The 10149-nt window shown below is 38.8% G+C and overlaps 1 non-coding gene across 1 annotated transcript; it reads right to left on the bottom strand.

The window, feature by feature from the left end:
- Positions 1-3171: 3171 nt before the first annotated feature.
- On the bottom strand, positions 3172-3278 carry LOC144242492 (U6 spliceosomal RNA). The gene has a single exon (XR_013338356.1). It is a non-coding gene; the product is annotated as a U6 spliceosomal RNA (small nuclear RNA).
- Between the last annotated feature and the right edge of the window lie 6871 nt (positions 3279-10149).

The raw sequence follows: 10149 nt of genomic DNA, 5'->3' as shown, positions 1-10149 counted from the left end.
TGTCCCTGATTCCACCACTAGGAAGGTTTCAAACTTAACATCAGACAATTGGGCTTTCCCTGTTTAGACTACAGGGACTTTTTCTCCATCTGGGCCGCTTCCTCCCATGCCACCTTCAAAAGGAGTAGGGCTCAAAGCCGCCATTAGGGAGCCAGAAAAAGAAGGAGATACCAGTTTTCATTTCTCATGGCAGGAGCTGCAAACACTGCCATTTCCTTGGTGTGACTGCCATCCAGAGAGGCCGGTGTGGCTCCCGGCACAATGTAACATCTTGCTAACCTGTAGTATAGTATCACAACCAGGATATTGACATTGCTACTACCCATGAATCTTACTCACATTTGCCTGATTTTAACTGTACTCATATGTCAATGTTGTATGTTGGTTTTAGTTAGATGAAATTCTAACACATGTAGGTTTCTACATCTGCCACCACTGTTAAGATACATACCATTTCTGTCACCACAGAGGTCCTTTGTGTTCCCTCTTAAAATGATGCCTCCCTCTTTTCTGTCTTGTAACATTTTGTCATTTCCAAAATGTTGTGTAAGTGGACTCAGAGAATTGGACAATTGGTCCATCCCACTTGGTGAAGATTCATCCAGATTGTTGCACATATCAGTAGTTCATTCTTGTTTATTGTTGAGTAGTAGTCCGTGTTACTGGTGTACCATGGATTGTTCATCTATTCATCCACTGAAAGACACAATGGCTCTTTCCAGTTTGGGGCTATTACAAATAGAGCTGCTACAAGCTATTTCTGTACAAGTTTTTATTTCAGCAGAATTTTCTCTGTGATAAATGCCCAAGAGTGTGATTGCTGAGTTGCATAGTAATTGAATGTTTAGTTTTATAAGAAACTGTGAAACTGTTTGCCCGAGTGACTCTACCGTTTTTCATCTTCACCAGCGGTGTATGAGTGCATCAGTTTGTCTGCGTTTTGTCAATCTTTGGTGGTGTTACTGCTTTTTATTTTAGCCATTCACATAGGTATTGCTGGTGACTTGATTCTACTTGTTTTTGTATCATTGCTTTTCTGTTCTTTTGTTTTTTATTTCATTGATTTCTACTCTTTACGTTTTCTTTTGTCTTGCTCAGTTTGGGTTTACTTTCGTCTTCTTTACCTAGTTTCTTGAGGTAGGAGTTTGTTATTGATTTGCCATGTTTCTTCTGTCTTAATGAAAGCATTTACATAAATACCCCTTACAAGCCAGCTGAAGCTGCATCTCACATACTTTATGTATTTTCAAAGTTTTATTTCATGCTTTCTTCTCTGATCCATGGATTATTTATAAGTGTGTTGTTTAATTTCCAAGAGTTTAGAGATATCCTTCATGTCTTCCTGCTCTGATTTCTAGTTTTCTTTTTTTTTTAATAGTTTACTGTCAAGTTGGTTTCCATATAACACCCAGTTCTCATCCCTGCAAGTGCCCTCCTCCATACCCATCACCCCCCTTCCCCGCTCCCCCATACCCATCAGTCCTTTGTTTGTTCTCAACATTCAAGAGTCTCTCATGGTTTGCCTCCCTCCCTCTTCCCTGCTATTTCCCCCTTTCTTCTCCCCCATGGTCCTCCGTTAAGTTCCTCCTAATCTTCCTATACATGCAAACATATGGTAGCTGTCCTTCTCTGCCTGACTTATTTCACTCAGCATAACACCCTCAAGATCCATGTTGCTACACATGGCCAGATTTCATTCTTTCTCATTGCCACGTAGTATACCATTGTATAGATAAACCACATCTTATTGATCCATTCGTCCGTGGATGGACACATAGGCTCTTTCCATGTTTGGGCTGTTGTTGAGAGTGCTGCTATGAACATTGGGGTCCATGTGCCTCTATGCATCAGCACTCCTGTATCCCTTGGGTAAATTCCTAGCAGTGCTATTGCTGGGTGCTAAGGAAGTTCTGTTAATTTTCTGAGGAACCTCCACACTGTTTTCCAGAGGGGCTGCACCAGTTTACCTTCCCACCAACCGTGTAGGAGGGTGCCCATTTATCCACGCNCTGGCTAGAGGTTTGTCAATTTTGTTTATTTTTTCAAAAAAACAACTCTTGGTTTCATTGATCTGTTTAACTGTTTTTTTGGTTTCTATATTGTTTATTTCTGCCCTGATTTTTATTATTTCTCTTCTTCTACTGGGTTTGGCATGGTCTTGTTGCTCTCCCTCTAGTTGCTTTAGGTGTGCTATTAGATTTTGCACTTGCACCTTTTCTAATTTCTTGAAATAGGCCTGGAGTGTAGTGTACTTTTCTCTTAGGAAGGGTTTGGATTGTTGTATTCTCATTTTCATTTGTTTCCATATATTTTTAAATTCTTCTCTAATTGCCTGATTGGCCCATTCGTTCTTTAGTAGGGTGTTCTTTAACCTCCATGTTTTGGGGGGTTTTCCAGACTTCTTCCTGTGGTTCATTTCGAGTTTCATAGCATTGTGATCTGAAAGTGTGCATGGTAGGATCTCAATTCTTTTGTATTTATTGAGGGCTGCTTTATGTCCCAGTATGTGATCTACCTTGGAGAATGTGCCATGCGCACTTGAGAAGAAAGTGAATTCCATAGCCTCAGGATGTAGAGTTTTAAATATATCTGTCAAATCCGTCTGGTCTAATGTGTCATTTAAGTCCATTGTGTCTTTATTGATTTTCTGTCCAGTTGATCTGTCCATTGCTGTAAGTGGAGTATTAAAGTCCCTTGCTATTAGCACGTTCTTATGGATAAGACTGTTTCTGTTTGTGATTGTTTACGTATTTAGGTGCTCCCATATTCGGTGCATCGACATTTATAATTGTTAGCTCTTCCTGATGGATAGACCCTTTAATTATTATATAATGCCCTTCTTTATCCCTTCTTACTGTCTTTACATTATAGTCCTGTTTGTCTGATATAAGTATAGCTACTCCAACTTTTTTTTGTTTTCCAGTAGCATGATAGATATTTCTCCATCCCCTTACTTTGAATCAGAAGGTGTCCTCCAGTCTAAAATGAGTTTCTTGTAGACAGCAAATAGATGGATTTTTTTTTTTAAATCCATTCTGCTACCCTATGTCTTTTGATTGGGGCATTTAGTCCATTTACATTCAGTGTTATTATTGAAATATATGGGTTTAGAGTCATTGTGTCCTTTGTGCAATTTATGCTTGTGGATGGCTCTAGTATCTTGTGTTCCTTAAAAATATGGAATGCTTCATGAATTTGCGTTTCATCCTTGGTCAGGGTCCATGCTAATCTTCTCTGTATCGTTCCAATTTTAGTATATGTGCTGCCAAAGTGAGCACTGATTTCTAGTTTCATTCCATTGTTGTTACAGAACATTACATGAATTCGGTATTTTTGTAATTTCTTGAGGTTTGTCTTATGAATGAAGATGTGCTCTATCTTGGTGAATGTCCCATAACTACTTGGAAAAAACATATGTATTCTGTTGTTGGGTGAAGGGTTCTCTATATGTCAATTATATCCTCTTGGTTAATTGTATTGTTCAGTTCTATATCCTTCCTAATTGTCTATATGGTAGTTCTCTTATTTGCTGAGAGTTAGATCTGAAACCCCTGATTTTCATCTGGCTTAATATATGTTTGCTGTTTTACTTATTTACTTGTTCTTCTGTCCCTTTAGAATGTCAGGCTTGTGAGGGCACAAATTTGTGTCTATTTCATTCACTTTCATATGCTCAGCCAGCAGTTTATTGGACCCAGTATATATGATTGTAGTAAAACAGAAGTAAGGCTTACCTACATTTTGGTTTGAGTGACCATCTCTCTGGTTCATCTTGGATTTAGTGTTTAGAACAAACACTAGCTTGAGTAGGTGTTTAGTGACATGTATGGGATGAATAGATGCCTTTCCTGGATGACCCATTCCCACGTGCTTGGAGGCTTGTTAGACATGTTGTTTCTGTAAGCAGCCCAGCTTTGATTTGGCCCCTGCACAGTCGGTGTCTTTGCTTTGTAAGCTCTCTGGAGAAGTGGCCATGGCAGGTGGCTTCCCCAAAGGCAGCAACTGGCACTCAAGATCTGTCTCTTCCTTTGCTTTGTAAAATTTTCATGGCACAGCTGAGGATATTTACAGAATTTTCCCCTGTGTTGTCTAATGACATTTTATAATTTGGTTCAATATTGTGCAGTTACATTCTACCAATTTGGGTGGTTGGGAGTGAAGGTTATAGATGATGATTCTGGTCACTTTTGTGTGTCTATAACTTTTTAGCATGGGCTGGAGAAGGCTTTAAGGGATTTGAAGGAGCAATGAGTTTTTCCACCCTAACAGACAAAATATTTTAGCATTATAAAATGGTAAGAATATCAGGACAGCACAGACGATCAGCAATGGATAGAAAGCAGCCACTTAAATCAGGCAGATTAGGTTCAGATTCCAGCCCTGCTGTACCACAGTTGTGCAGCCATTAGTTAGATAATCTTTCTTAGTTCAGTTCCTGCCTCCATACAGTGGGGATAGAAGCTTTTTAGTTTGATGTAGCCCCATGTGCTCAGTTAGGATTTTGCTGCTTGTGTTTTAGGTGTTATATCCAGATAATCATTACAATACCATGTCACAGAGCTGTATTCCTAGAAGAACTTCCTTCTAGGAGTTTCATGGTTTAGGGTCTTACATTTAAATCTTTAATCCATTTTGATTTAATTGTTAATTGTGGTATAAGATTGAGGTCCAGTTTCGTTCTTGTATATATGAATATCCAATTCTCCCATTACTATTTATTGAAGAGTTTGTTTTCTCTCTGTTGAGTATTCTTGGTTTTCTTCTGAAATAATAGTCGATAGTATATGCTTGGACTCATTTCTGGGCTCAATTCTGTTGCATTGCTCAGTGTGTTTTTATGTGAGTACAATACTGTTCTGATAACTATAGATGCATAGCCTGAAACCAGGAAGTGTGATGCCTCCTGAAAGAAACCTCCAGGTAAGTGAAAAGACCACCCACAGAATGGAAAAAAATTGTAAACCATATATTCGATATGGGACTAATAACCACAATGTATAAAGAACTTATACAATTCAAGAGCAAAAAATCACATAACGCAATTAAAAAAATGAGCAAAGGACTTGAGTAGATATTTCTCTAAAGAAGGTAAATGAAAGTTGCACAGGTAGGCGAAAATGCTCAACAGTACTAGTCATTAGGGAAATAGAAATTAAATCCACAATGAGCCAGCTCCTTTGACCTGTTAGAATGGCCATTATCAAAGAGACAAGAGGTAACAAATGTTGGTGAGGATGTGGAGAAAAGGGAACCTTGTGCACTGTTGGTAGGAATATAAACTGGTGCAACCACTATGGAAAACAGTTAATATTTTCTTCAAAAAATTAAAAATAGAACTACTGTATGATCCAGCAATTCCACTTCTGGAAATCTATGCAAAGGAAATGAAAACATTAGCATGAAAAGATACCTTTACCTTTGTGTTTGTAGCAGCATTATCTACAACAACCAAGACATTGCAACAATGTGGGTGTCCATTACTGGATGAAGGGATTATCAAGTTGTGCTACATATACAGTGAAATATTACTCATCCATAAAAAATGAGGAAATCCTACCATTTGTGAGAACATGGATGGCTCTTGAGCACGTTATGGTAAGTGAAATAAGTCAGAGAAAGACAAATACTGTATGATACACTTCTGCATGGAATCATCATCATCATCATCATCATCATCATCATCATCATAACAGCAACAACAGCCAAATTTGTAACAACATCAACAACAACAACAACAAACCTCAGATATATGGCTGCCAGGGGTTGAGGGTGGGAGAAGGAGAATTGGAGAAAAGTGGTCACAAGGCACAAAGTTGAAGTTATGGGATAAATAAGTACTACTGTGTGATGCACAGCCAGACAACTAGAGCTAACACTGCTGTAGGATAGTTAAGTGAGTTGTTAAGAGAACAAATCCTAAGAGTTCTCATCACAAGGAGAAATTAATTTTTCCTTTTTTCTTTCCTTCTTTCTTTGTATCTATATGAGAAGATGGATGTTAACTAAAATTATTGTGGTAGTCATTTCATAATACATATAAATCACACCATCATTCCATGTGCCTTAAACTTATGTAGGGATGCATGCCAATTATTTCTCAATAAAAGTGGAAAAAATAAAATGAGGGTAATTACTGAATATGTTATATTACAGAAAGACTGGATGAGATTAAAATGTCTACAATGGAGCCTATCATAAATTAGGCCCTTAATAAATATTAATTTAATTCCCACCCTATTTTTGATGTGTGAAAATGAAGAAGTCTCTGCCTCTCCAAGAACATTTATCTCCTTTGTCCATGTTATAATTTGGCATTGCTCATGGTCAGATGTATTGTGGGATTCTGAGAATCTGGCATAGACGACAATTAGTGGATATTCAGACACTTCTGATGAGAATAGACCTGCAGGGGAAATGAAGAAAGAAAGTTAATGTGGGCACACATCCCTGTCAAAGAAGAGTAGATGGAATTCAAAAGTAGTTCCAATAGATACAGTCACAAAACTATCTGTGTCTGCTGATTACATGGTATCCATTCAGTTTCATTATCACATTTCAAGTGTCCTTAAAACAAGGTCTCTGTCATATCTATACTTTCACATTTCCTACACCAGAGAAAGTATCCCCTGGATGTTTAATAGGTGACATTTCCACCTATTTTCACCTTTTGCAGTGCATAAGGACCACAGTGCTTTTTGGGGACTTGGAAATGAAGGAGAGAAATATTTCCCTGTTAGGCAACTGAAATATTAAACCATAATGAACCAGGACAAACATGTAATTCTTTATTAAAGTCAAGATTTTTTAGGAACTGTAACCTGATTGAAGGCTAAGTTGCCCAAAGATGTCATTAAAATTTTGAAGTACAAAGCACCCTTTATTTTGACTGTAGGCATATGAATCAGTGGTCTGATTCTTTTCCTGCACGGCACACTACAAGGAGGGCACTGGCTAGAAGGTCAGATGAGTCAGATCCCCTTCGAAATTTTATCTCTTATTTAAAAAGACTGAGATTGCAGTTAGTCTTGCAAAAGTTGTTATTGTGGTACACTCTTCATGTGCAGACAGGATTAAGTCCTGGTCTGGGCTACTGACCAAGGCAGTTCTGTGGGGAAATCCTGTCTGGGAGGCCTCTCGTGAGGCAACATGTTAGTTTGACAGGTGATAACTCTCAGGTCATCACTGGTTCTTCTAGAAGATCCTTCTTGAATCATGAAACAATAAGAGTACAAAGAATAACCAATTAAAAAAAAAAGACGTAGATCTGGAAGTGACTTCATATTCTCTTTTATATTTGCCAGCGAAAATACTGTGAAGCCTACAAGAATACTGAGATCTTGCACAGCATTGCCTTTCCACTTGATTCAGGAATCCTCCTTATGGTCTCCAGCGGGTGTTTGTTAGGCCTCTGACTGAAGCGCATTGTCTCATGCAACAGCCTCTTTATTTAAAAAATAGTGAACGTTAACTTTATATATTGTGAAATACACAGGAAGTTCTACTTGGATGAGTTCTGATAGGTGTATATGCCCACGAAAGCAGCACTCCAAAAAAAAATAGAGAACATTATCTCCTCATTTTCCAAACAGATAGGATTCTTAGAAGATCATTTCGTATGTTCAAGTACCATCTGTTTGGAACTTCTTCATGCCAGTCTTATTCTCTCCTCTGGAGCACGTGCAGTCAACCTGATTTCTCTTTTCCCTGACAGTCCTTGAAATATATGAGAATTGAATATGAGATTATAAACTCTTCAGAGTGTGAAAAGTATAACATGTTTTAACATGATTCTAGAACATAAGTCAGTGTATTTATTTATTTAGGAAGTCTAGTGAATGGAGCCAACTGCTTTCAATGTCTTAATTGTGTGACCTTAGGAAAGTCTCTGTGCTTTCCTAAGCTGCAACGTAAAGAGAGCAGTACCTACCCTTTCTGAAGTTGTTGAAGGAAAAAAATGAGATAGTGTATTTAAAATGCTTAACATATTTCCTGGCCCTTAGGGATACAGGAGAAAGCAGATATTATTTTAGGCAGAGTAGATTTGAGTATTCTTGAAAAATGCTTGGATATGAATTGTTCATAATTCCATCCCTTTTTTTTTTTTGACAGGAATTAAGGAATATAACGTAGTGAAAAGAAAACTGGATTTAGAATCAGATTATCTGGGTTTTAATCCTGGTTCATGTATTTATTAGCCTGTGACCCTTAACAAAATATTTAGCCTTCCTGATCCATTCTTACAGATCTGAAGGAGGGATAATAATACTGCCTAACCTACATCATAGTGTTGAGCAGTTCAAGATTAAAATATGGTGTGAGTTAAAATTCCTTTTAAGCTGCAATTTTCTGTAATAAGTAAGGGAGAATAAAATGGTGCTCATAGGGAGGGGAGGTAGGAAAGGTCAGCCTGAAAGAACTCCAGGCTGAATGTGCTAACTCTGCCTTTATGGCATTACAGCGACACGTCACCTGGTGATGGCACCGGAGTGCAGGTCAGAGGCAGGTGATCGGTACCCAGGGTTTTCCTGAAATGCTGCTTGCATTAGCATATGCTTCTCAGGGAACTCCATGGAGGATGGTGCCTAGGTTGTGGATGAATACACACACTCCACACTCCCTTCTTTTATCCCCTTGATCATCGGGGATCACATTGGCTAAGAGATACTGGCTGCAGTCCCTTGCTTCTCATGGGAGATTATTGGCTCCAGTTGAACCTGCCCACCCACTCTTGGGTGCTGCCCTCACCTGGTAATAAGACTTGCAGCCAGTAGTCACAGTTCAGGAAGCATTTCTGAATTTTCTCTCTGAACTCAAAATGAGGATTTCACTTGCCTGATCATCTGTTTCATGTTCTCAGAATATCGTCACCAATTTGTACGTGCAAAGAATCCAGCATGAAGCATCATTAATGCTCAGATGACAGTGGCACCGCGTGTCCTCCTCCTTGAATGCAGCATCCCAGTTCTTGTCCTCACTCCATCCCCCTCCAAGCCTCCGATCCCAGGGCTCCCCCTGCTACTGGTGCCAAAGCTCCAGTACTGATAATGTATGGTGATCATCATACGTAATGGAGACAGAGTGCATGCTTTCCCCTGAGACAGGAAACAAGAATATTTGCTGTCACCATTTCCATTCAGCATTGTTCTAGATGTTCTAGGTAGGCAAGAAAATGAAATAAGAGATACCCAGATTGAAAAAAAAAACCCAAATAAATAAAACTTTTTATTTGAGGATGGCATGATTGTGCAGAAAATCCGATTAAATCTGCAGTCTTTTGGAAATGATGCAACACATCACCAAGGTTGTAGGATATGAGATAAATATACAAAAATCAAGTGTATTTCCATATACTTGCAGTGCACTGTTACTTTTTTTTTTTTTTAATTTTTACATATTTTTGAGAGACAGAGAGACCAAACACAAGCAGGGGAGGGACAGAGAGAGAAGGAGACACAGAATCCAAAGCAGGTTCCAGGCTCTCAGCTGTCAGCACAGAGCCCGACGTGGGGCTTGAACCCAGAGACCATGAGATTATGACCTGAGCTGAAGTCAGACGCTTAACTGACTGAGCCACCCAGGTGCCCCATAGTCTATGTTACTCTTAAAGGAAAAATGAACATATTGAACTTCATTAAAACTGAGATCTTCTGTTTGTGAAAAGAGGCTACTAGAAGAGTGTAAATACAACCCACAGAGCGGAAGAATATATTCTCTCTGCACATATCTGATGAAAGACTCAGACCCAGAATGTATCAGGAGCTTGTGTACATTTCAAAAATGACAGAAGATTTAAAAATTAGGTAAAAACAAAAAACACAAAAACTTCCCAGTGGCCAAGAAACATATGAAAAGATGCCCAACTGAATTTATCATCTAGGAAATCCAAATTAAAATTGCTATCTTGTCTGATAAAAATGGTTAATGCCAAGAGTTGGGGAGGGCGTCAAAAAATAGTAAGCCTCTGGGTGCCTGTGTGGCTCAGTTGGCTAAACATCCAACTCTTGATTTTGGTTCAGGTCATGTTCACAGTTGCTGAGACTGAACCCTGCAGGGGCTTTGTGCTTTCAGCTCAGAGCCTGCTTGGGATTCTCTCTCCGTCTCTGCTCCTCCCCTGCTCACACACTTTCTTTCTCTCAAAATAAATAAATA

Source organism: Crocuta crocuta, unplaced genomic scaffold (assembly GCF_008692635.1).
Source record: "Crocuta crocuta isolate KB4526 unplaced genomic scaffold, BGI_CrCroc_1.0 scaffold278, whole genome shotgun sequence".
NCBI lineage: Eukaryota > Metazoa > Chordata > Mammalia > Carnivora > Hyaenidae > Crocuta > Crocuta crocuta.
Note: the sequence above shows the minus strand (reverse complement) of the source record. Positions and strands in the feature narration are given on the sequence as shown.